This window comes from Chrysemys picta, chromosome 4, assembly GCF_011386835.1.
Source record: "Chrysemys picta bellii isolate R12L10 chromosome 4, ASM1138683v2, whole genome shotgun sequence".
Classification (NCBI taxonomy): Eukaryota; Metazoa; Chordata; order Testudines; family Emydidae; genus Chrysemys; species Chrysemys picta.
Window position 1 is genome coordinate 20,356,506 of NC_088794.1, and position 27,276 is coordinate 20,383,781.

The 27,276-nt window shown below is 46.0% G+C and overlaps 1 protein-coding gene across 1 annotated transcript in view; it reads left to right on the forward strand.

The window, feature by feature from the left end:
* The window catches only part of LRRN2 (leucine rich repeat neuronal 2), a 97,613-nt gene that overhangs the window by 13,197 nt on the left and 57,140 nt on the right, over window positions 1-27,276 (forward strand). The window lies entirely within an intron of this gene.

Here is a 27,276-nt window from a genome sequence, read left to right on the forward strand (position 1 = left end):
GCAGATCCTCCAGAAAAGAATATCACTGGGGTGGGGGGGGGAAAGGGCAGTCATCATTCAGCTGTGCTCGCAGAAGGAAGAGGTCTCTCTGATTTGATGCTTAAGAATGGAGGGGAAAAAGCAGAGAGCAGCCCAGAATGGAAAAGGTGACACTTTTGTGTTTCTCAAAATGAGCCTTGGAAAACGAGCACTGGAAGAGGCAAATCATTGTGACTCACAGCTCAGGAGTCAAAGCAGGGCAGATGGAAATGGCCAGTCAGCACAAGCTGAAAGCAAAATTATTACATACCAATATAGTGTACAGTGCATTGGTGACTGGGATGTTACTTGACCTTGGCATAAGCTTTCCAGCGAGGTCAGATCTTATTGTATGATTTTATTGTCCGGAATCTCAGAGTCCCTCGTGCCCTTCAGTTTCAATTATTTTTTTTTTTAAATTGTATTTCAATAGCTCCTTTCATCCAAGGATCCCAAAGAACTTTGCAAAGAGAAATGAGCTCAGTCTCAGCGGTGGGAGGTGCAAAGTGAGTGCATTCTGACTTTGCACAGGGACACACAAAGTGTAAGGCTGTGGAGACTCAGGCCCAGAGAAGGTAAGGCCAGAATTTTAGGAGGCTCAGCACTCATCGTGGAGGAGAGATTATCCAACGATCTCAGCTCCCATTCAGGCACTGTCCTTCAAAAGTGGCCAGGTTTGTCAGGACAGTTCACAATGCTGGCTGTTGGGTTGCAAAATCTAGCCATCGGTGTCACAGTGGGAACTACGGGGTGCTGAGCACTGCTGAAAAATCTGGTCCAAATTGTGGGTGCTGAGACTTAGAAATCAGTCGCCACGTGACATGCCCAAGATCACACAGAGAATGAGTGGCAGAGGGAGTCCTATTTTTTAAGCTATTTCAGGAACACCAACCAGGCCCACAGCTCACTTTAGGAACCTAGCAGAGCAGACAACCACTACTTGCCGTAGCAGACAAAATCCACTGCTAACTCAGAGTTCAAATCCTTGGAACAGATTTATTTCAGCAGAGGTACAGAATGCCACACCCCAGTGATCAGGTGGAATACGGCAGGCCAAAGGTTTGGCTACATTTAAATTAAACAAAGGCTGTACATGAGGGATCGGCAACCTTTGGCACGCGGCTCGCCAGGGTAAGCACCCTGGCAGGCCGGGCCGGTTTGTTTACCTGCCACTTCGGCAGGTTCAGCCAATTGCAGCTCCCACTGGCCGCGGTTTGCCACTCCAGGCCAATGGGGGCAGCGGGAAGCGGCGTGGGCTGAGGAATGTGGTGGCTGCCACTTCCTGCAGCCCCCATTGGCCTTGAGCGGCGAACTGTGGCCACTGGGAGCCGCGATTGGCCGAACCTGCCGACACGGCAGGTAAACAAACCGGCCCAGCCCGCCAGGGTGCTTACCCTGGTGAGCCGCGTGCCAAAGGTTACCGATCGCTGCTGTACATAAACAAAGGCAACGCTTAAGTCTCAGCACAGACTTTGTATACCCAAGATGACACCCTATTTTTATCAACACCCCCTCTTCTGATTCATTATATAATAATAATATCTGATCAAACATGAGATTTCACGACACCCAGGATTATACAACATGTTGATCTGCTTATTAACAATAACAAAGCTCTTAATCTTATTATTTGACAGGGATTTTTAGGACTTTCCCTGTTTATTCTGATTATATCTGGCAGGTCACCATAACTTGATCCTTGTCCTGTACCCGAATCAGGGACATTCCAAAAACAGAACAACAGGAAGTCAAATAGACTTTGTTTGCACTCCTTCCCAAAAAAGGATATTCAAAGGCCACACTAAAATCTAGGCCACAATTATATTGCGTATGCATTTGATTATATATTGATAATTAATGTGTGATCCATTAAACCCATTTAGACCCTTACCATTTTATATGAGATAAATTCACCTAGTCACTGTTTCACCTCCTCACACTATTCCTTAGCCCTCTACTCTAACACCAGACAATACTCCCTCTCACTCTATACAGAGCACCGTAGCATGCACTGCATTCCTTTGCTTTCAGGATGCAATATGGCTCTTAAAATGTTCCTTTCTGCAATTCACCTGGGCTCACCAGAAACCGGGGGCCATTTTTCATCACAAAACATCAGGTCAGGCTTCCAGTCTTGACTTTCCTTAGCCCAGCATCCCCCCAAATAAGTAATGCCATAGGACAGGTCTCCCCAAGAAGTAAATATCCAGCTTTTATGCAGGCAGAAGTCCCTCTCCTTCCCTTGCTATCAGTTCCCCCGGTCCCTCCTTTACCATCAGGCTCCACATGCTCAGAGTTAGACAGTTTCATTTAAAATAAACTGGAAATGAATTTCCTGAGAATAAACAGAATTCCTCACCCGTGAAGGGTGATTCTGTCTCCTTCACTTGGGGGAAGGCATATCATAACTCACTCTGGCTGCCCCCAAGTTATTGACACAGGAGCACAGCGTTCGCCCTTGATGGCGGTGGAGGGGGATGGCTCAGACTGCGGCTTGGGTAAGAAAATTAAATTGGTGTAAACAATACAAACTGGATATACCCTGTTAGAACAGGCCATGTCTCGGCTACCATGTTGCCTTCTCATCCCCTTCAATCTGCCCAAGCTGCATAGCTAATCATTCCTTTTATATCCTTTTCCCACTCTCCTCTGCATGGCATGACCCAGAAGTTTGGGGCAGGACCTGGGGAGGACCTTGGGCTTTGTAGTCAGACCATCTATTCAAATAGCTTCACATGTGGCCCTCAAATGTGCTGGGCAGATACACGTAGCTATGGAGAACATAAGAATGGCCATATTTGGTCAGACCAATGGTCCATCTAGCCTAGTATCCTGTCTTCTGTCAGTGACCAGTGCTTGACACTTCAGAGGGAATGAACAGAGCAGGGCAATTATCAAGTGATTGATCACTTGTCATCCAATCCCTGCTTCTGGCAGTTGGAGGTTTAGGGAAACCCAGAACATGGGGTTGCACCCCTGACCATCTTGGCTACTAGCCACTGACTAACCTATCCTCCATGAACTTAACATTCTTTTTTGGACCCAGTTTTGGTCTTCACAACATCCTCTGGCAATGAATTCCACAGATTGAAACTGTGCATTGTGTGAAGAAGTACTTCCTTATGTTAGTTTTAAACCTGCTGCCTATTAAGGTCATTGGGTGACCCCTGGTTCATGTTAGGTGAAGGGGTAAATAACACTTCCCTATTCGTTTTCTCTACACCAGTCATGACTTTATAGTCCTCTATCATAGCACCCCTTAGTTGTCTCTTTTCTAAACTGACCAGTCCCAATCTTTTTAATCTCTTCTCATATAGAAACTGTTCAATACCCTTAGTCATTTGTTGCCCTTCTCTGTACTTTTTCCAATTCTAATCTCTTTTGAGATGGGACAACCAAAACTGCATCCAGTATTCAAGATGTGGGAATGCCATGGATTTATATATTGGCATTATGATATTTTCTGTCTTATTATCTGTCCCTCTCATGGTTCCTAACATTTTCTGTTAGCTTTTTTGTCTGCTGTGCACATTGAGCCGATGGTTTCAGAGAATTATCCACAATGACTCTTTCTTCAGTAGTAACAGCTAAGTTAGACCCCATCATTTTGTATGTATAGTTGGATTATGTTTTCCAACATGCATTACTTTGCACTTATTAACATGAGTGTCATCTGCCATTTTGTTGCCCAGTCACCCAGTTTTGTGTGAGTTCCCTTTGTAACTCTTCACACTCAGCTTTGGACTTAGCTAGCTTGAGTAATTTTGTACCATCTGCAAACTTTGTCATCTCACTGTTTACCCCTCATTCCAGATCATTTATGAATATGTTGAACAGCACTGTTCCCAGAACAATGATTGGAGGACTCCACTATTTTCCTTTTTCCACTGTGAGAACTGACTATTTATTTCTACTGTTTTTTTCCTATCTTTTAACCAGTTACTAATTCATGAGAGGATCTTTGCTCTTATTCCATGATTCCTTACTTTGCTTAAGAGCCTTTGCTGGGGGACCTTGTCAAAGGGTTTCTGAAAGTCCAAGTCCATTATACCCACTGCATCACTCTTGTCCACCTGCTTGCTGACACCCTCAAAGAATTCTAATATTTGGTGAGGCATGATTTCCCTTTACAAAAGCAAGGTTGACTCTTCCCCAATATATTGTTTTTGTATGTGAATCTGATAATTCTGTTCTTTACTATAGTTTCAACCATTTTGTCTGATACTGAAGTTAGGCTTACTGGCCTGTAATTGCCAGATTTGCCTCTGGAGCCTTTTTAAAAAATTGGCGTCACATTAGCTATCCTCCAGTCATCTGGTACAGCGGCTAATTTAAGCAATAGGTTACATAACACAGTTAGTAGTTCCATAATTTCATATCTGAGTTCCTTCAGAACTCTGGGGTGAATACTATCTAGTCCTGGTGACTTATTACTGTTTAATTTATCTATTTGTCCCAGAACCTTCTCTACTGACCCCTCAGTCTGGGAAACTGTCCCAGATTTGTCCCCAAAAAGAATGGCTTGGATGTGGGAATTTCCCTCACATTCTCTGCAGTGAAGATCCGTGCAAAGAATTCATTTAGCTTCTCTGCAACAGCCTTCTCTTCCCTGAGTGCTCCTTTAGCACCTTGATCATCCATGGCCCCCACTGATTGTTTGGCAGCCTTCCTGCTTCTGATGTGCTTAAAAAAATTGCTTCTGGTTTTTGTGTCTTTTGCTAGTTGCTCTTAAAGTTCTTTTTTGGCCTGCCTAGTTATATTTTTACACTTGCCTTGCCAAAGATTTTGCTCCATTCTATTTTCTTCAGTAGGACTTGACTTCCAGTTTCTAAGGGATGTTTTTTTTTGCCTCTAACAGTCTCTTTTATTCTGTTGTTTAGCCATGATGGCTTTTTTTTTTTTTTTTGGCCCTCTTACTGTTTTTATTTGTGATATTGTCCGGTAGTACCTTGCCTAGGACATGCTGGAAGGGTAGGTCTCACATTTTTTACTAACAAATGGACACTGCCCTAGAGCTCTCTTCTCCCAAAGGGCCCCCATTGTACTAGTGACCATATAACATCAGCTATGGATGATCGTCGGGAAATAGGCCGACACACCAGGGATTGAATCGAGGATCTCCAGAGCTAAAAGCATTAACTGATACAACTTGAGCTAAAAACACAACCTGCTGTAGTGTGCACTGTAACAAGCTACAGTGCTCTGTGGATTGCTACAGAGGGACCCATAATACATACATGCTAGAGGGTTACGTGTGCACGTTTCAGTCCACTGACAGGACCTTCTGAAATTAAAGGTCTCCAGTGCATTTACAGGCTTCTCCTGCAGCACCGGTGATTCTTCTGCTGGTGGCAAAGTACCTTCACTTCTTGGAGCCTCTAATTAGGGTGACCATATGTCCCATTTTGGCAGGGATGGTCCCCTTTTTAAGCCCTATCCTGGCTGTTCCGACTGTTTTGGCAGAAGTGGGCATTTGTCTCGTTTGCTCTTGCCGATTTGATCAGTTGGCAAAAGCAAATGGGACAAATGCCCACTTTTGTCAAAAAAGTGGGGTGTGGTGCAGAAGGCGAGCGGAGATGCCAGTCCCGTGCGGGGGGGAGGCAGGACTCCGGCCAAGGAGGGCATGGGGGGGCAGGATTCTAGTGCATGCGGGGGCCAGCAGGGTTCGAGCGACAGCCTTGCATGGGGAGCCGGCAGGGTTCGAGTGACCAGCAACAGCCTCATGCAGGGGGTGGTGGGGCGTCTTGGGCCAGCCCCGCACAGTGTCCCATTTTCCCTTTGGGAAATATGGTCATCCTAACCCTCTTGCTCAATCACCTTATATTAGAAAATATTAAAATCACAGAGCCTGAGGGATGGCTCACCTCACCTTTCTGCTCTGCCCAAACTGCTCCGCTATGACTTTGAGAACAAGCCTCTTGGTGTTGTACATTCTTCCATCGTGTGCCTTTTCTGCTTAAAATTCTCTCCGGATGCAGTCAGGCTGTGTACCCTTCTAAGCCTCATTTCTCTTTATGAACATGCAGGGTTTATTTTTAATTCCACAAAGCTTGCAGGTGACATTTGCCTTTCCTCCATGATGCTGTAATCCCATTTCTTAACAGTTACAGAAAGTAGGAAGCCGCCTTGCACTGGAGATGTGGTGTGTGGGGGCGGGGTAGGCATCAGGGGATACAGGACAGGACAAGGAATGGAGAGTGGTATTGCAAGGGAAATGGAGTGTGTCATGAAATACAATCCTGGGATTCCAGCACATCATGCATCTCCCTGCATTGGCTCAGAGATGGTCCAGCTCCAAGGGCGTGATTAAAATAGGCTACTGGAGCTCCCTTCTGGAGAAGGAGGGGAAGGGAGGAAGCAGATAGAGGGGGAACTTTGATCGTTCCATGTACTGAAAAAATCAGCTACCCCAGTCCTATAACAAATATAGGGTGAACCCCCACATGTACAAATATGAGAGAGATTGATAGCCTTGCGGTGCTACACAAGTCCACAGAACGTGTACCGTATAGGCAGTGCCAGGAGGACAGGCATCTCCCTTGTTTACCTTGCTAGTGTGCCTCACTCTGCCCTGGAGGGACCGTGTCACAGGGTACTCTACTCACCACTCGATGGCGCCTTCTCCTGGCTGTTTTGGGGATTAGCTCTGCCTGGCCGATACCCCTTTCCAGCGGGTGCACTCCATCACTCTCCGTCTCTCTCTCCGTCTGCAGCCCCTCTCTCGCTCCAGGAGCTGCTGCTTCCTCTTCGTGACTCAGCCCTCTGGCCAAGTCACTAAGTGGTTTTCCCTTCCAGGGTATCAAAATCTTTCAGGACCCTCTGTCCCAGGCAGTCTTCTCCATTCACTGCCCTTTCATGGTGCCACTTCCCCTGGCCCACTCACTACACTAATTAGTTTTTTCTCCCCGGCTGCTCCTCCAGGTGCAGCCTAGGTGGTTAATTGGCACACCTGGCCACCTTAACCCCTTCAGGCCTTGTGTGGGGTGGACAACCCGCCACAGACCCCATCTAGGGGCATGAGGGGAACTCACTTTTCAGGGCCCATTCTCTCCTCCTTGGCATCTCTGCTCAGAGTGCCAACAATGTAGGGAAAGGTGCGGGGGAAGATGTGGGCTTTGAGCTGTGGCTGCCTCTCCACGAGGACTGGGATGAGACCAGTTTATGCGTCTCACGCTGGCTGTTGGAGAGCTGTGAAATGGTGATGTGCGTAATGTCTACATGGCAGCGAGTTTCAGAGCCCAGGTCGACTGACTTGGGCTTTCGGGCCTTGCACCACAGGGCTAAAAATAGCCATGTGGACATTTGGGCTTCGGCTGGAGCCCAGGCTCTGGAACCCCATGAGCGGGGGAGGGTCTCTGAACCCAACGGTCTGCATGGCTATTCGTAGCCCTGCAGCCCGAGCCCATGTCGGTTGAGCCAAGCTCTGAGGCTTGCTGCAGTGCATCAATTTTTGGCTGTGTAGATGTACCCATAGAGGTGGCAAGGTCTGTGTTCCTTTCCCAGCACTCTTGGCTATTCGGTCTGCTGTCCCCACTACGCCCCCCCCCCCCCCCACACACACACACACATACACATACAAAATGGAGGACAACGAAAGGGGAAGTTTTTCCCTGCATCAGTCTCAACCATCCAACCCGCCAGCTGAGGGGCCTGTGAGCTGAGCTGGGCAGCGAGGGCAGGCGGTACCTAACAGGGTCGGGCCCTGAATAATTTTGCACTTGAGGGGAGACAGAAAGATGAGGTAAATGGAACACGAGTGAAGGGGGAAGGGGCAAAGTCCTTTCACAGGTGTTCTGAGGTAGTGACTCCTGAAGATCAGCCCTCTCCCCCCCCCCTCCCCCCCCCCCCCCCCCCCGCAATTCTTCCTCTCCCTCATGGAGTGCTATGAACGTAATGTGGAGTTGGGATAAAGCTGATGCATTGATCACCTGGGACTTAAAACACACAACCATCAGGCTTAGCCCATACATGCAGACATGAGCTTCAAGCATGCGCTCACCCATGCAGACGCATATGCATGCGCCCATGCATACACGTGCACACATAAAAATGCAGGCAGACACTCATACACATACATACATGCCCGTCTGCACACGCACACATGTGCACACGCCAAGGAAAAGGGACGCTATAACAAAGGTTTTGGTGTTCCCTGCTAAGACTCTGCCTGGCAGGTCTGAGCATTCCCTTCATAACAACGCAAGCTCCCTTCTGCCCGGTGCTTTCTCTCCCTCGCCCCGTCACCCCGGTGCGGCTCAGAGCTGCTCCTCTCTTTCTAGCATGTGCCGTGCGCACACCTGAGGAACGAAAAAATATGGCCCCCCCCGGAACATTGGCCGAAAGCTGTGAATGTCAGTTGCCATGACAACCTTACATTTTTCTTGCACTTCCTAATGACTTATTGGCATTTGTGGTAATTTACAGCTCTCTCTTCGGCAGCTAGAGATTGGCTTGTCTACCCCACCTCCTTCCACCTCAACCCCTTTTACTGTTAGACATGTTAATTAAGCTGAATTGTGAAAGCAACAGAGCCAGTCTCACATCTCACCCTGGTTTGATGTTTGGGGAATCCACCCCTTCCTCTCCTGCGCACAGCCAACCTTTCTAAATGGATCTGCTTCCCCTCCCAAGTACTCCCCCCAGCACTCTCCGAGTGAAACAAATAGACAGGGATTCATTATCCAGCTTGCGGGGAGATGCTGGTGGTAAATCACTGCTCATTTTGTTCCTGTCAAGGCTGGGATGAGGAGAGCAGGATGTCTTCATAAGGGATTTGCTTTGGAATCAATGCCACTCTTATAAGATAGGTCAACCCGCCACGCTCTAGTGTAGGGTGACCAGCTGTCCCGATTTTATAGGGACAGTCCTGATATTTGAGGCTTTTTCTTATTTAGAGGCCTATTACCCCCCACCCCCGTCCCGATTTTTCACACTTGCTGTCTGGTCACCCTACTCTAGTGTGCTGAGCGCAACAGGAATCACTAGGGCACAGAGCGAGCCTCCATTCTTCTTCTTAATCTATGTGCAACCTGCCTCAGGTGGCGTGTGACCAAGATCCATCAGCGAATTTGGTCTGCTGGGGGGATCATTAGCTTCCCCAGCCTGGGCTGGGTTCTAATGGGGAGCATGACATGAACGCCAATCTGTGCCCCCCAGCATTCATTTGAAACAGTAGTACATTCCTATCCCTTGTGCTGGCAGAGAACAGTTTGAAAATGACAGGTTTCAGAGTAGCAGCTGTGTTAGTCTGTATCCGCAAAAAGAACAGGAGTACTTGTGGCACCTTAGAGACTAACAAATTTATTAGAGCATAAGCTTTCGTGGGCTACAGCCCACTTCTTCGGATGCATATAGAGTGGAACATATATTGAGGAGATATATATACACACATACAGAGAGCATGAACAGGTGGGAGTTGTCTTACCAACTCTGAGAGGCCAATTAAGTAAGAGAAAAAAACTTTTGAAGTGATAATCAGGATAGCCCAGTACAGACACTTTGATAAGAAGTGTGAGAATACTTACAAGGGGAGATAGATTCAATGTTTGTAATGGCTCAGCCATTCCCAGTCCTTATTCAATCCTGAGTTGATTGTATCTAGTTTGCATATCAATTTCAGCTCAGCAGTCTCTCATTGGAGTCTGTTTTTGAAGTTTTTCTGTTGTAAGATAGCCACCCGCAGGTCTGTCATTGAATGGCCAGACAGGTTAAAGTGTTCTCCCACTGGTTTTTGAGTATTATGATTCCTGATGTCAGATTTGTGTCCATTAATTCTTTTGTTTAGAGACTGTCCGGTTTGGCCACTGTACATGGCAGAGGGGCATTGCTGGCACATGATGGCATATATCATGTGCCATATGCCACATTATGGCATATATGATGGCTGACTTAGAACAACGCTTCCTTAGCTCTCGTCCCCTAATGCCCCTACTCTACTTGCGCTACATTGATAACATCTTCATCATCTGGACCCATGGAAAAGAAGCCCTTGAGGAATTTCACCATGATTTCAATAATTTCCATCCCACCATCAACCTCAGCCTAGATCAATCCACACAAGCGGTCCATTTCCTGGACACTACTGTGCTAATAAGCGATGGTCACATAAATACCACCGTATACCGGAAACCTACTGACCGCTACACTTACCCACATGCCTCCAGCTTCCATCCAGGACACACCACACGATCCATTGTCTACAGCCAAGCTCTAAGATATAACTGCATTTGCTCCAATCCCTCAGATAGAGACAAGCACCTACAAGATCTCTATCAAGCATTCTTAAAACTACAATACCCACCTGCTGAAGTGAAAAAACAGATTGACAGAGCCAGACGAGTACCCAGAAGTCACCTCCTACAAGACAGGCCCAACAAAGAAAATAACAGAACACCACTAGCTGTCATCTTCAGCCCCCAACTAAAACCTCTCCAGCGCATCATCAGAGATCTACAACCTATTCTGAAAGATGATCCTTTACTCTCACAGATCTTGGGAGACAGACCTGTCCTCGCTTACAGACAACCCCCAAACCTAAAGCAAATACTCACCAGCAACCACACATCACTGAACAAAACCACTGACCCAGGAACCTATCCTTGTAACAAAGCCCGATGCCAACTCTGTCCACATATCTATTCAAGTGACATCATCATAGGACCTAATCACATCAGCCATACCATCAGGGGCTCATTCACCTGCACATCTACCAATGTGATATATGTCATCATGTGCCAGCAATGCCCCTCTGCCATGTACATTGGCCAAACCGGACAGTCTCTAAACAAAAGAATTAATGGACACAAATCTGACATCAGGAATCATAATACTCAAAAACCAGTGGGAGAACACTTTAACCTGTCTGGCCATTCAATGACAGACCTGCGGGTGGCTATCTTACAACAGAAAAACTTCAAAAACAGACTCCAATGAGAGACTGCTGAGCTGAAATTGATATGCAAACTAGATACAATCAACTCAGGATTGAATAAGGACTGGGAATGGCTGAGCCATTACAAACATTGAATCTATCTCCCCTTGTAAGTATTCTCACACTTCTTATCAAAGTGTCTGTACTGGGCTATCCTGATTATCACTTCAAAAGTTTTTTTCTCTTACTTAATTGGCCTCTCAGAGTTGGTAAGACAACTCCCACCTGTTCATGCTCTCTGTATGTGTGTATATATATCTCCTCAATATATGTTCCACTCTATATGCATCCGAAGAAGTGGGCTGTAGCCCACGAAAGCTTATGCTCTAATAAATTTGTTAGTCTCTAAGGTGCCACAAGTACTCCTGTTCAGTTTGAAAATGTGACTCCTAAGGGTTCAAACACCAGAGGGCAAAACAGACAGACACCCCCCACTCCCAATTTAGTACTTTTAAAAATCTTGATTTATTCTTAAGCCACTCCCATGATTTTTGGAGCCTGATTCGCGGCTTTGGAACACTTTGCTTTGGCAAAATACCAAGGGTGCGTCTATACTGCAGTCACGGGGTGTGAGTGCATCACATGTAGACATACCTGAGCTAGCTGTGCTCAAGCTGGAGCAGTGAAGATGCAGCCACCCACGTATGTACCCAGGGTCCCAGATGGGCTTCACTGCTATTGGTGCCTGAGATAGCTAGACTTAAAGCTAGCTCAGGTAGGTCTACATGATCTTACTCCAGTTTATGGGACGGTGGAGGGAGCTGGCTCTGAATACCCCATGGTCCTAATCACAGAAACGGCTGCTGGAAAGATGAGTGCCTCTTGGGTGTGCTCGGCAGCAGGGGAGCCTGTCCTCAAATCAAAACAACTACCACAGGACCAGAGAGACTGGAGGAGAAGACAGGCAAGCAAGCAATGGCAACAGCACTGGCAGTACCATCCAACACTGCACTCAGTCCTCATAGGCTCTAATTGAGGTCGGGGTGCACATGGGGTTTGTGGCAATGAGTGTGGTGTGTTTGTTGTGGGTGTGTCTGTGTCCTGTGCTGTTGGGCTGTGTGTGGCTTTTGGGTATGGCTGCATTGCGCGTTGGTGTGTTTGTGGAGGGTGAGGTGTGCATGTGCTGTGGTGTCTGGGGGATGTGTTTGAGGTTATGGGTGTGAGTGTGTTGTGTGGGTGCAAGTGCGGTGTGTAGGTGTACTGAGGGGTGTGTGTGTGTGTGCGCACTGGAATCGGTATGGGATGGTGGGTGTGGATGTGGTGGTGTAATTTACAGTGTGCGCATGTGTGGGTGTACTGTGGTGTGTTTGGGAGGAATGTGAGGCATGAATGTGTTGTGTAGGGTGTGTGTGTGAGACTGTGAGTGTGGAAGTAGTGCATGGGGGGGTGCTGCATTGGGTATGTGTGTAAGCTTTCTGATTGTGCTGCCACCTGTAGTTCATTACACAGTAATGGGAGGAGGGAGACCACACAAAGAAAACGGTCCATGGGTAATGCCAGAATAAGGCCATGTCCTACCTTTGAAGTGTGGTGTGTGGGAGGGGGTGTCAGATGAGGGAGGGGAGAGAGAAATCCATACAGACGGAGGGTCAGATGGCAGGTAAAAGCGGATTCTCCTTGGTCCTGCACTGTGCTTCATTTACTCCAGTGCAGAGCAGCTGTAAGATGTCACCACTCTGATTCGGCACACGGTTTTACACTCACTTTGCAACTAGTGTGAGTGACCACGGCAACAGAGAATGGAGCCCACAGAGCCCTGGTCTGAGCATTAGCCAATACGCCTGTTTCAAGGCTTGCTGTCAAGTAAAGAGGTCTCATAGTTAAGGCACTTGTCTGGGATCCAGAAGCTGTAGCTCAGTTCCTGGCTTATCCGTAGACTCCTTACGCAGGTCATGTTGTTCATAAAATTGCAATGAATTTAGCTCTCCCCAGTACCAATAACTCATCCGCCACTGTAATGCAACTACACGATAACCAGTCTCTTGTCTTCACCAAACCACAGACCAGATCCTCAGCCGCTATAAATCAATCTGTCTCCCCTGAAATCCATGGAACTACATCACTTTACGCCAACTGAGGAGCTTTTTGTGGTAGGTGTCATGCTCACTACAAAATCCTTTGCCTATACCTTGTCTGGCCTAATTCTAGATAAGCTAAGTGGTGGGGCTTTCACCACCACACTGGGGAGACAAAGTTGCAGCTTAATAGACCTCGCTGTCAGAAATTTACCCCACAATATTCAATCTCAATTTTCCTATGCTCAGTTTAATCCTATTACTCCTAAACAACCCTCTATGGACCACCCTAAGTGGTTTCTTTCCCTTCTGGCTATCAGTAGCATGTCATAGCAAGGTGGATGGCTTATGTTCCAGCAATTGTAACAGGGTTACTCATTGTCTGTTTGTCTCTGGGAATTTTCAGACATCATAGATTATGTGACAGTACATGTCCTGCATGGCTTGAATTTTATTCTTCCAACCACTTCTGTAGAACATCCTATCTTCTCCTCAGTGAAATGTAGCATCACCGTTAAAACCAGTGAGTTCTTTTTTTTTATTCATATATCATACGATTTTGGATATCTCTTCTAGATTTATTGTTTCGGATTAGATGTCTGTTAGTTATTTATAAACTTTACCATTCTGTGTAGCAGGATGGGCTATGTGCAGCAGTTCCCAGGGTGGGTTTGAGCCACTCAGTCTTGCTAAAAGCACTTCTTGTCGTTTATCTTTAGCAAATCTATAGATTTAAAGGCATTTGTTCATAGATTTTAAAACCAGGAGGGACCATTGTGATCATCTAGTCTAGTGGATCTCAGACTACTCTGTATGGTGATTAATGGATGAAAAGCCCTGCAGAAGAGCTAGGTATTAATAATGATTAATATTATTATTTTATACCCAGCTCTGACACAGACTCACTGTATGATCTTAAGCAAATCTCCTAGCCTCTTTGTGCCTCAGTTAATGCGTATAACATTGTTTAACCACTTTATAAGAGGTGTTGCAAAGCATCTTGATATCTTTGGATGAAGGGGGCAAGTCATGTGCCATACAGGTCAAATCTAGCCCCACAGATTCAACCCCTGTTTCCTGAGGATCCTCTTGGACATGAGGTAATTCCATCAAATCCACTGGAGTTATTGCCAATTTTACATCAAAGTGAGAGGAGAATCAGGCTCTTAAAGCTGTTACCATCCGCTTATGTGGGAGGAGTTTGGTGGGAGTCCTAGTCAAGACAATGCTGGGGAAACTTGCACTGGTGTAGTCCATGAAGTCAATTACTAGAAAAATCCAGTCTCCGACCCTGTCAACCTGACTCCTCTCATGAGCACATCATTTACAGGCAAGCAAAATATTATCACTAAGCTACCAGGATGTGATGAGACACCAGTGCATGGATGATTTTGAGTGAAATGGTGTCAATTGTCAGACGGGGCGGGGGGGGGGGGGAAGGCCATTGTAGGGAAGAAAGAGACTTTAGAAAAGAAAATGGTTTCTCATCTATGACAGGCTTCCCCACAATCATCTTTTTAAAACTTCAGGGGCCAAAAGAGCTCAATTCCCATTTAGTCACCTACATCAAGGCCAGGGGTAAAATTTTCAAAAGTACCTAAGTGACACAGGAGTCTGTCTGACTTAGGAGTCTACGGCATTGCCTGCCCTAGGACCACTTTATCAGCAGAAGAATATTGGTATCCGATACTGGAAAAGAGCTCCTAGCATGGATGCCACTAGCTAACCAGCAAAGCGGTGCTTTGTACCAGTGTAATCAAATTACTCCCCAGGAATGAAACAATCTATACACGTAAAAGCACAGCTTTGCCAGTATAGCTGAATCTACACTAGGAACTTCTTCTGGCACAGCTATGTCGGTTGGGATCACACATCTTTACACCCCGACTGGCATAGTTATGCTGGCAGAAGTCTGTAGTATAGATATTTCCTGGGTATCACTAAAAATCAGAGGGACTTGAGCCCCGAAGAGTAAGTCTACACTGCCCCTGGCTCAGACTCAGCTGTGAACCCAACCTCCCCCCACACTGTCCACACACAAAACTTTCTGATTCAAGTCAGTAAGTCCTTCAGAGCCACCTTTTGGGGTGGGGTGAAGCAGTATCTGAGTCCAAGACCTGCTGAATCTCTGGCCCAAGCCCTATTATTTTGCTGGGTGGATGCAAGTCTGGGTCCCCAGCAGCAGAAGGTCTGACTCAGATGCGTGTGTAGCATGAACATGTCAGCACTGCTGTGAGACCTGGGTCCAGCAGCGTGGGCACACAAGTGCAGGCCTGGAAATAGCGAGTCTGTAGGCATGAGTTCCACAGCCCCAGGTTTACAATGCAGTGTAGACATAGCCTAATTACTTACACCTCTTTTGAAAATGGCACTTAGGATCCTAAGTCACTTCTGAAAATGCTACCCCAGATTTTCAGAAGAGCTCAGCAGCCAACACGCGTCCAGCATTCTGGGCTCACCTGCAAATCCAATCGCTTCTTTAGGTGCTGAAATGCATGCTGAGCTCTCTTGAGCATCTGGCTCCAAATGTGCCCTGTATGATGCTGGACCTCTTCTCCTAGTCCCTTTAGAGCCATTAACTAGTACCCGTCACTCTTCCTTTCTGACAGTGAACAAGTGCCACTAGCAGCAAAAGCTGCTACGATGTTTCATCCCCACTATCCCAGCCCCATCGACCGAAGAGACTAGAATGGATCAAGAGGAGAATGGCAGACAGTCCTTCTTAATTAGAGATTAGCCTGATCTGAGTCACTTACATGAAATCATGTTGCTGTCCTCCTGACCTTGCAGCTTTTAAAGATTAACCCAACCGGGCTGCACTCTAGAAGCTGCTGCTTGGTTCCCTCTTTGCATGTATGTGGCGTTGTCTGCTATTGCTAAAGCTACCCAGTTAATTGGAAACTCCATTTGCTGATATTCAACCCCTCACTGAAGCTCCTGCCATGCCCTGCACGTGGGATTAGCTGCATTCACTCTGCACTGATGTCCTGAGACAGTTCAAGGAGTGTGGGTTGCAGCTGGGGTCATTAGCATTTCACTCTTCTCTGGGCACTTGGTAGCAGTCACCATCTATTTGTAAGCTGCTAGTGAATCCACCTTGAAGGTGATAGGCCGGTTCCATTCTTAAGAGGCTCATTTAGTCCACAAATGAAGAGACAAAGGAGACGAAAATTGCAATGGACAAGTTTACATGGGGTGGTTAAGTGTGAGTATTGACACCATGACACCTGTCCTGCAGCTCCTGCTTCCTGCAGCTCACCAGGAATTGGAGGCAATCTCCCTGCTATGAACCACACTTTTATTTCCTCTCCCCAATAGAACATGTCAGTGGAAAAGGGCATGGGGTAAAGAGAGAGAGGCAGAAGCATCGAGCTCAGGGGCTGGGTCTGAATGTGATAGCAGGATGCAAAGCAAAGAAACATCTGTATGGCAGCTGTGGAAGAAGGGGAATGATGCTGAGGAGTTAGCCCTCTCCCCAGCGGGGATCAGCTAGGTTTGCTTTCCCTCCTCCCACAGAAGTGGACGTCACAATGCAGCCCTCTAAGCAATCTGATGCTAAGTGCCTCATTTGGGTTATTGTTCCCAAATCTCCGTGTCCGAACAGGGAGGACCAGGATCCCAGGTCTCTTTGCCATCTGTGCAGATGCTGTTAGGTGTTGCTTTTAATTTGTAAACATATTTCTCTTCATTGAAAGCAAATCCACCATTAAAACAAGGGCCACATGAGGATGCAGTCTCCTGCATCTCGCCTCTTTGCTGGGCTCTTTCTTTGAGACACTTCCCACCTGGGGCTATGCTGCTTAGTTAAAAAAATATTGTTTCCCACAACATGCATCTCTGGAGAAATAATATAAAATGTTATAAAATAATATAAAATGTTACATCAAGGTTTGGATTTTAATTATACCCAAGAACTTATTTTCTGACTTTGTTTAATAATCTTTCCAACCCCTCACTCACCCCCTAGTTAAAAAAAAAATTAAAGAGCCTTGATTTATTCATCTCAAAAGATTGACATCAAAGCATTGCAGCCCTGGAACATTCCTGCTTAAAATATCTCCGGGTAGGAGGCAGGAGCATTGTTAAGTGGGTAGAGCAGGGGTGGGGAATGGAAGGTAGGACAATTCAGTTCTATTCCTGGCTTGTGTGAGATTAGAAAATGCGGCTGTAAGAGACTTGCCCAAAGTGGCCCCGGTTGTGCAAAGATTTATGTATGTGCTTAACTTTATGCATGAGGGGTGAGGTTCTGTGCTGTATCTCTTAGAGGTGAACTCAGAGTTGCAGTCCAGAAGGGGGAGGGGGCTAAACTGGAATACCCTCCCCCCTTCCCCCCAGCATCAGTGAGGCAGCTCTGGGGTTCTGTTAAAGTTGCAGCAGCTTTGCTGGGCTGTAGCGCTGCTCAGAATTACCACAGTGCTGCATGCTGCAGCCACACTCGGAATTGTCTTTCCCACCCCACCATTCCCCCTAGTCCAGGGTTTCTGGGGTGGGGGGTCCTCAGAAGGCAGCCTGGGCTTGTCATCCACAGTGCTCGAGGTGGGGGAATTCTCGCCCAGCTAGAGTCAGGGCTTCTGGAAGCTTGCCCTGTGCTTCCACCTGGTCCGTGGGGAGGGGAAGGAATATAAATCCTCCTGCCTCAGGCAATGAGCCAGTCTCACTACTGAGGTTGCAGTCCAGAGGTAACTTTCCCTGGCATCAGGTTAGTAGCCATCACAGAGCAGCCTGCAGCTGATACTGTTAATTATGGAGACAGGATTCTAGGCAAGGGGGACCACTAGTCTGATCATGTGGCAATTCCTCTGCTCCTAGGGGGGAAGGGTCCATCCGGTCTCTAGGGATGCTAGGCTGCCATTTTTCACCAGCATTACATACACCTACATCTTGCTGCCTTACACTGGTGGAATTTACGGCTTGTTCCGGGGCTGTTCTGCTTTGACTCTACACAGGAGGAAATGACCAACCTCCCTGGGTAATGCCCCCTCGCCTTCGTCCCCTTTGAATTCCACAGCTCACGTTTACTTCTCCATGACACTGCTGAGCGGTGTGCAGGCAGCTCCGTTCAAAGGCAAGGCTTTGACATTGCCTGGAGCTCCCTCCTAGACAGGCTCCTCCGGGCTTCAGCGCTGACGCCTCTCCTTGGCCTTGCAGCGTGGGAAAAGCTCCCCAAAATAGCAACACTTTGAGAGCCTCAGCATCCCAGCCCTCCCGCCCCCACTCCGGCTTGCTTGTCTGCTGTGGAGGGAATACTGTCTCCGCACCAGTTCAAAAGGCCAGCTGGGGATAGTCACTTGGGCTGATGCAGCAGTAATGCACCTGCAGTTGTGGTAGCCAGGAAAAAATTACCTTGGCCATCAATCTTCTTGCTTTAGGGATAAGATGCTCACCAGCTGGGTTGCAGAGAGAGCCTTTCTTCACACAATTGGAGGCAGAAGTGGTGCGGGGGGGGGGGGGGGGGGACAAGGATGGTTACATCTTCCTATGAAACAGCCAACAGGCAGGTTACCAGACTAGAAGGACAGCCCCTTCCAATTCTGATGCTCTAATGAAAGGTGCAAATAGCTCTTGGTTGCATGCTGATGTACTGGGTGTGGAATTCATTGTGGCTTGTTCGCTGGATTAGAAGGATGTAAAAGTAAATGGAGGCAAATAAGGACTTGTGTTAATCCACATGCATCACAAGACATTTTGCTCACAGGTTTCGTGCATTTGTGGTCATATTTTTCAGACGTGCTCAGCACTCAGCAGCTCTAAGTCCAGCGGCTTCATTGAGGTCCCTAAATGGGAGCTGAGCTGTTCTGAAAATCTGGCCCCAAATGGTTAACTAGGACCTTGCTCTTCCTTGTACGCTGCAACAGTGGGGAAATAGGCTATTTCCCTTACTTGCATCATACTGATCAAGAGGATGTTACCATTTACTGGCAATACACAGATGTGGTGTACACAAAATAGACCAATTCCATGTCACAAAAATATGTGACACACAACTATATATGTCACAATTTCAGTGTACACACACACACACAGAGTCTCATGCTTATTGTGGATGTTGCAATTTCCTGGTACGTGTGTGTGTGTGTGTATATATATATATATATATATACACACACACACACAATTACTATTATTGTCATAGCTTCTACAGACATACAATCACATACTTATCAAGTTATCCTCATGATTCTCAAATAATGGACTAATACTGACATCAGATCTCATGGCTGCAGCCCTAGTAACCCTCCCGGCTCAGTCCTGTACTTGAAAAGCATCTGAGGAATCCATTTTAGATCCAGTAGGCATTTGTGTCACATATCACATGGGAAAGACCTTCATGTGCACTCTGCTCTGGTGGGATCCCTATGGAATAATACAATATGCCCCAGGGAGAAACCATGTTTGGATCTGGAGTGAATTTTGGATGGGGTTTTTGAGGGTTAGGTATGTGGGTTAGGATGCAAGGTCAGCTCTGCAGCTGCTGAATTTTTTGCAATCTGTGCTTATAAAACTTTGGCCTCAAATAGTAGCCATCTGTCAAGAGCTGCAGTGTGAGATTTTTTCACCATCCTGGACCACACCTGAGGCTAGATTCTCTGCTGCATAAATTGATCGTAGCTCCTTTTGGACACAGTGGAGCTGTGCCCCTTCATGCCAGCTGAAAGTGTGGCCCCTGAACGGGATCTGGATTATTGCCTGCTTATGGTTTTGGATGCAACCCAGGATCGAAACATGGTGTTAGATTGAAGATTAAGGCCTTTGAATCAGAAGTCTCCCAAAACTAGGGGGAGGCAGGGTTCACATTTAAGATTCTGGTTCACCCAAAGAATCTTGCTTACCTGTACCCTGATTACCAATCTCTTAGTGTAGCTCTCAAAGCTAGCCCCGGGTGAAGCACTACCCTACATGGTAACATGCTATTTGTTGTAATGGAAGACAATGTTTTCAGAGACAAGTTCTGCTATACACAAGGCTGAGTAAACTGCTTGTTCCCCTAGCCCTTGATAGATGGAACTCCTGGAATATATTGGTTTTGCGGAATGGGAAGTAATTTTCCTACAGAGGGTGGGAGGGGACATGGCTCCCTGTTTAGCTGTTCCTTGCTTGTTGCAGACATGCTAATAAAGTATGTGTGGATTGACAACAGCCCAGGCTTGTGGCTGGAATGCCAGCATCACTGTTTAATAATAAATGCCAACGGGAAATCAGGATGGTCTGTCACTTAGTGAAAGCATGCTTGAACCTCACAACTAATTAACCAGGAGAGAGAGAGAGAGAGAGAGCTTACAGGATGTGCCACATGTTGGAGTATAGTGTGCTTCCTTTTGCTGCTGTGTTCAAAGAGTGGGAGCCACCCAAAGAGGAAATGTGCAGTGTGTAAAATGTAGGGCTGCTTTCTCTATTTGGGTCTGCGAGTGGATGTTCTTAGAGACCCCCAGTCCTCCAGCTATTAATGGAAACTGTTCTATTCTGGCTGGTTCCCTGAAGAGGACATAAAAATAACCATCAGCTAGAGGCACTGGAAGAAAGAATATGCAACTTTTGTGGAGAAACACGAAGCTACACTCTATGGCACTTTCTAAATAGTCGCCGATAGCTGGTGCTAAAGCACAGGACTGGGAGGCAGGCAGCCCTTTTCACAGCCCTCGAGGCCCTTTCCAGCGCTATATTTCTATGATTCTATGACATCTGGGGACGGAATTTTCAAACGTCAGTAGTGATTTCTGGGCCTGTGCATTTTTGGGTGCTCAGCGTGAGATGCCTTCAAGGGGCCTCGTTTTTCAGACGTGCTGAGCACCTGCTATCTGAAAATCAGTCTCCTTTGAGATGTCTCATGTAGGGCAGGCAGAAATTCAGGCATCCCAAATCACAACCTAGGGTTTGAGTCCTAACCCTGACAAAGATTAATCTAGTTGCCCTTAGGTGACTCACATCTCAGTTCTGTGCCTCAGTTTCCCCATGTATAAAACAATTTCAGGGCCTGATCCACAGCCCATTGAAATCAACGGACTCACAGAGACTTCAATGAGCTTGCATAGGTCTGTGTTGACACAGAAAAATATGAATCAAAAGCATAAGGTCTCCATTTTCATTAAAATCTGGCACCTTCCTTCTCTCTGACAGACCAATTAAGAGTTATAATTACATCATGGTGCTAGTCTGTAACAACCCTTTCCCTCAACTCCCCGGGGATGAAGGACAAGAAAGACTCTCTGGCACGGTAGATTTGATTGATGCCATCCTGTTTGTGGGTTCTGTTTTGATGTAGAAGCAGCAATGCCTGGTTATGCTTAAAAGCCCTGCAGCTTTCTAGCTAGGAAGGCAGCTTTCCTATCTCCTCTGCAGCCCCTTTAGTTGAGTGGGAGGATTAGTACATTAGAGGGCAAATCCACTGTGCCATCTTTCAGCACTAGGCAGGCTGGGCATTTCTATTGTATCATGCTGTCTCACAGACCTTCACAGATTCTCTCCCTTGAATGCCAGGAGAATGGGCACTCAAGGGCTGTGAATGTATTGTCAGAAAAGGGACTGTAAAAGTGCATATTTATCCTGTCACGCTCTAGCAAAGTGCTGGTGATTTCCACCCCTCAGCTGGTCAACTGATGTCTTCAATTATTTTAGTAATAGGATGACAGACGGGTGCTTTGATCTTGTACTTTCACCCCAGACACTGATGGTGATTGTATAATGAATAATAGGAGACACAAGTATGTTCTGTTTCACACAAGGATTTCAAAGCTCTTTGCAAATAAAGGATAATGCCCTGAGGTGAGTTGTCAGAAGCAGGAACTGATCTTCAGACTTCTGGATCTAAAAGCAGGAGCATTGTGCTGCTCAAGCTAAAAGATCCTGCTCTGGTAATTCAAAGGTTGTACAGACTCATAATTCCCTATGTAGTCCAGCCACTAGAGGAAGACAGAGAGACACCCAGTGTAAGCATGGTTTACACAAACATGAACAGCTGGTGGGAAATGCCAGATATTTTTAGTGGGAAATTTTGATAAAACATGGTAAGTTTTTATGCAAAATACCCCAAGGAAAAAATGTTCAGCTTAAAAACAAGCAAGCAAGCAAACAAAAAACCCACCACAACCTGAAAACAAAAATTGACATAGGTTCTTATTTTCAAAAACTGGTTTTGGTGGTTAAATACATGAATAAAAATCAGAAACTAAAACCAGCACTTTTTTCCTCTAAAAATTATTTTTGTAATAAAAGCTGATTTTTTTAACCAAAATATTTTGTTTTTCATCAAAAAATACAAAAAAAAAAGAAAAGAAAATGAAAATGAAATTTGTCTGCAAAAATGTTTGGTTTGGCCAAAAAAACCATTTTTCACCCACACACACCCCCAAAAAAAGTTTGTGTGAAAAAAAACCCAGCCAGCTGTAGTTGTTATCTGGGTTTATGAATAAAGAAACTGAAACGAAGGAACATCCAGTGGCAAGGGGAGTAGCCTATGACTTGGGAAGACCTGGGTTCAAGCCCCCTGCTCTGGCACAGACCTTGTGACCTTGGGCAAGTCACTTGGCTTCTTTGTGTCACCATCAATTAAATGGAGCTAAAATGACTTCCCTCCCTCACAGAGGATAATACATTGAAATTGTGAGGTGCTCAGATACTGTAGTAATGAGGGATTTACAAGTACTTAAGATGGCACCTAAAGGTGAAGTGACTTGTCCAGGATCAAACAGTGACTCAGTCAGTAAAAGAACCTAAGCATCATGGCTTGCAATGAACATATAGGAGGGAATTCCTCCCCTACACTCCCAGCAACAGAGACAGGCCTTTGCTGCTCTCCAAGGTGCTGAGTTTCCCATGCACTGAGCAGAACAAGGCCAGGTTCCCCAGGCACCAAGTGGAAGGAGCTGCATAGTTCTCGCTCCAAAGAGTTTAATTTCCTCCGCAGGGTTCAAAACCAATCCACCTGGGATTGCGAACCATTAATTTCCCCAATCTGCCGAACGATCAGCTTCAGAGGGAGACAATTAGCTGGTCACAAATTGTAATTGTCATCTCACTTCTGATTTTAATTTGGAGTAATGAAGGCTAAGTGATTCTCTCTAACTCCTTCCCCCTCAGCTCCCCCCACCCCTAACCTGCTGTGGTAGTGTCATCAGCAGAATTTAACACTTGGTGGCACTTGTTTCAGTGCTTCCTCTCCCTGGAGAGCTGAGTGTGCAGGGCCAGGCTGGTGGCAATCATTCATTCCTCTTGTCGGCTGTTTGTTTTCAGATATCATTTCCAATAAAAGTTTTATTTCAGGGAATTGACTGCCTGTGTCCACATACTCCGGTTTGTCGCTGTTTGTTAGCTTTCCCTGCAGCCCTTTGAATCGGAGGTTGTCGTTTAATCTTCATCCCCTTAACATGCTGGGTTTTTTTCCCATTCTAACTTTGACTCCCTACCTGCTTGTACGTCTCTCTGTGTCTCTTTCTCTCTCCCCCTGTATCTATCATGTTATCATCTGCATCTCCTCTGGGATCCAGCTGCATTTTCAAATGAACTTGGGATTTCACCATAGCTTGCCTTTCACTTTAGTATTTAACTTAGATTAAAGCAGGCAATCCCTGGACTTCAACTACAAAGTGGCTCTTTGATGTAATAGTGGTTGGAAGTTGAGTTGTGTCTATGGAAGTAGGGATGGGCAAAGCCAGTGGAATTTGAGAAATTTGCAACCCTCTTGAACTACTTTTGGGGCTTGCAAAATGTCATGCTCACAAACCTTTCCCCCCGTAATGTAAACCAGGCATGGAAGGTTGCCATGAGAATTTAGCAGCTCAGTCACCAAATCCATTCTCACACCCTTTGCATCTTCCAGCCTCAAGAAACCCAGGGTATGAGCCTCTCCTGTGCAGCATCTTGTGTGCAGTCATTTAAACCAATGCAAAGTGACTGTAAAATGCTTCCAAATCAGAATGGTGGTGTTCTGCATACACTTTGCATTTATTTTGTACAGGTGTAAATGTCTGCACGAGATGCAAGGCAATGAAATATCATGCACCCAGAGTACTTTACAAACAGATACAAAAACTAAGAGTAGGAGTCACTTCTCCCCCTCCCCCCCGAAATTCAGCCACTTCTGGGGTGAGGCACAACAACTGTTTAATAGCACACAGAACCAATTAAAACTACAGGGGGAGCGTGAAGTTGAGAGGGTGTAATTATCCAAACTGGAATTTGGATAGGGCACCAGAGCTTACACCCCCATCTTTGTGGAAAATGTAGCCTTGGTGGACCCCAAGTGATCAAGACCCCACTTTTATACTCTCATCCAGAAGACAGCAACTCCAGCAGCACAGTGTCCGCTAACACCACGCTGGGGCATTGGTTCAGTGTTGACTCAAGGAGGGCTCCTGCAGCAACTAGGCGTGCCTTTTGCTACTAAAAACAGATTTACGCCACTACATAAGAAGATCTCTTAGGAAAAAAGTGCCATCCCCAGGCTTTTTGTTTGTTTGATTGCAACAAACTTTTGATGACGACGAAATCTCTTTTAGGATCACTTAAATAACTGAAACCATTTCCTGCTCATCAGATTTCTACAGCAGCACAGTATATAGTCAGTATCATTATTGTGTGACTTAAATTGTACATCAAAGCCAATTTCCTATCTGGTGATGTTCCATCTGATAGTCAGGACATCCCTTTTATTTCACTGGCCCCATAGTAATTTTGTTTCTCTGATTCTCCCCCATTGCATACTAATGAGTTGAAGATGATTATTCCACAGCTGTGCCCCACCCCCTGCTCCCACGATCCTTGACCCAAATGGCTGCTAATATGTTATATAGACATATTGGGCTCAGTTATCACTGACTTGCTTAACCTTTTGCATGCTGCCAGTCAAAGCCCATCTTGCTTAAAGATAGAACCAATTAATATTCCTAGAAGGCCCAGGTCTTCTTATATGGATCTAGCTAAATTCAGTTTGATCTCTGGCGAAGATTTGACTGGCTCCCCCAAATCCTTCTCCCTATATAAAATATTCACACTACTCCCCCCAACACTGCAATGGCCTGCAGATAGCTGTTGACAAAGGGCTAATGTGGTGGTTGGATGTATAAACAGGAGACTATCAAGTAGGAGTAGAAAGGTTATATTGTCTCTGTGTTTGGCACTGATGCGACCACTGCTGGACTACCCAGTGCAGTTCTGGTGTCCACAATTGAAGAAGGATGTTGATAAATTGGAGAGGTGACAGAGAAGAGTCATGAGAATGATTAAGGGACTGGAAAATATGCCTTCTAGTGATAGACTCAAAGGAGCTCACTCTGTTTAGCTTAACAAAGAGAAGTCAAGGGGTGGCTTGATCCCAGATTCTAAGTACCTACATGCAGAACAGAAATTTGATAATACAGGGCTCTTTAATCTAGACAACAAAAATATAACAGGATCCAATGGCTGGAAGTTGAAGCTAGACAGATTCAGACTAGAAATAAGGTGCACATCTTTAAAATGAGGGTAATGAACCATTGAAACAATTTACCAAGGGTTGTGGTGGATTCTCCATCACTGTATATTTTTAAACAAGACTGGATGTCTTTCTGAAAGACCTACTCTAGTTCAAACAGGAATTAATTTAGGGCAGTCCTATGGCCTGTGTATGCAGGAGGTCAGACGAGATGATCTACAGTGGTCCTTTCTGGCTTTGCAATCTATGACTAATGTTGCTCCTTAGTGGATGCTTTTGTTCAGTTTGCAAGTTCCTTGTTTACCGTCCTTGTTCCAACAAGCATAATTTGTGTTTCCTACCCTGGGACTAGACACTTCTGGGGTCTCAACTGCTAGCCTTGGTCCTGATTCTTCTCGAGCCAGTTTTACACTGCTTATAACATCATTGACATTAATGGAGTTGCTCCTGATTTACTCCGGTGTCAGTGAGAGCAGAAGCAGGCCCCTAGGTTTTATTTCATTACAATTGTAGTCTATTGTCTGATGTCTTTTATGTAGAGAGGGGGCCAGAGTTTCAAAGTGGGGACCAAACTTCCCCATTGTTTGGGAGCGTTTGCGTTTAGACCTCTCTTCAATTATCACACATAACATGATTCACCAACATGGTCACCAGTGCCATCTGCAGGGTGACGATGATATCCCCCCCGAAGCAGCTGCTTGCTTTCCACAAGTGCACTCAATCAAGGGTGTCATCATAGATTCTCTAGATTGACCAAATCAAAGCTACATTGTTTCCCCTGATGCAGCAGCTTCAGGCGTCACCGGTGACGGGCCGCTTCCCTGGGAGCGCTCTCTGCCATTTGGATAATGACAGCTCATGGATTCGTGACTCAGAGTCACTCTAGGATTCTGAGCCCTCAGCTGACTTTTGCAGCCATCGCACAAGGATGGTGCCTTATCAGGACCTTAAGGATCCAGTTAGATCCACTTTATTATTGTTTGGCCAAGTGCCAAAATCTTGTGTTGCATCATGACATTGCTGCTGCAGTTCTTTGTTTTGTGGGTGATAGGCTAAACAGATTCACTTGGTGCCCTATCCGCCAGCTGGCCTACGCTCTAAGGGACTGACCAGAAACCTACTGAAGTCAGTGGAAAGACTCTCATTGACTTAGTGAGCTTTGGATCAGGCCCTATGTCCTTCTATCCAATTGTAAGAGATACTGATTGATTGATTGGAATTAATTGATTTATAAGAGCCTAGAAAATAATAAAGCACATCTCTGGCTTACAACCCCTTCGTGGATTAATATTTCACTGCAGTTGTTGAAGGTCTTCCATGTAGAGAAGTAATTTACAAATATTAATTGAGCTTGTGTAGCTTAATTATCCCTACTTTACAGAGGGGTAAACAGAGGCATACAGATGTTGTAAGCTGGCAAAGGAGGCCGAGCTAGGAAAACATCTCAGAGTTCCTAACTCCCAGCTCCATGTTGAAACATACATTAAACCTTCCCAAAAGCCTAATCTCTATAAACCATTTGGAAAAGGGTCTGTATCTGCCTGTTTGTAGAGCATCCAACCCTGTCTAGGGGCCCTGATCTAGTGCCTCGGGGAATGATCACAATAAAAACAATAAACAGTCTTTTTGTTCCATGTGCGCAAGCAGCCACTTATGGACGATGAACATTAGCTTTAGCGTCTCTGGCTGTTTTGAGGCTTAACATATAGGGGTAGATTCGTAGCTGTCATGAATCAGTGTGGCTTCAATGGAGCATTGCAAGTTTACATCAACTGCGCACCTGGCCTCAAACCCATTCACTTGATTCAGCTTTTTGAACGCGTTTTGGTCGTGTGACACATTTAATGTTAATAGCCTGGGGCCAACTGCCCAAGGGGCACTTTAGGGAGGTAAATATGATTGATATT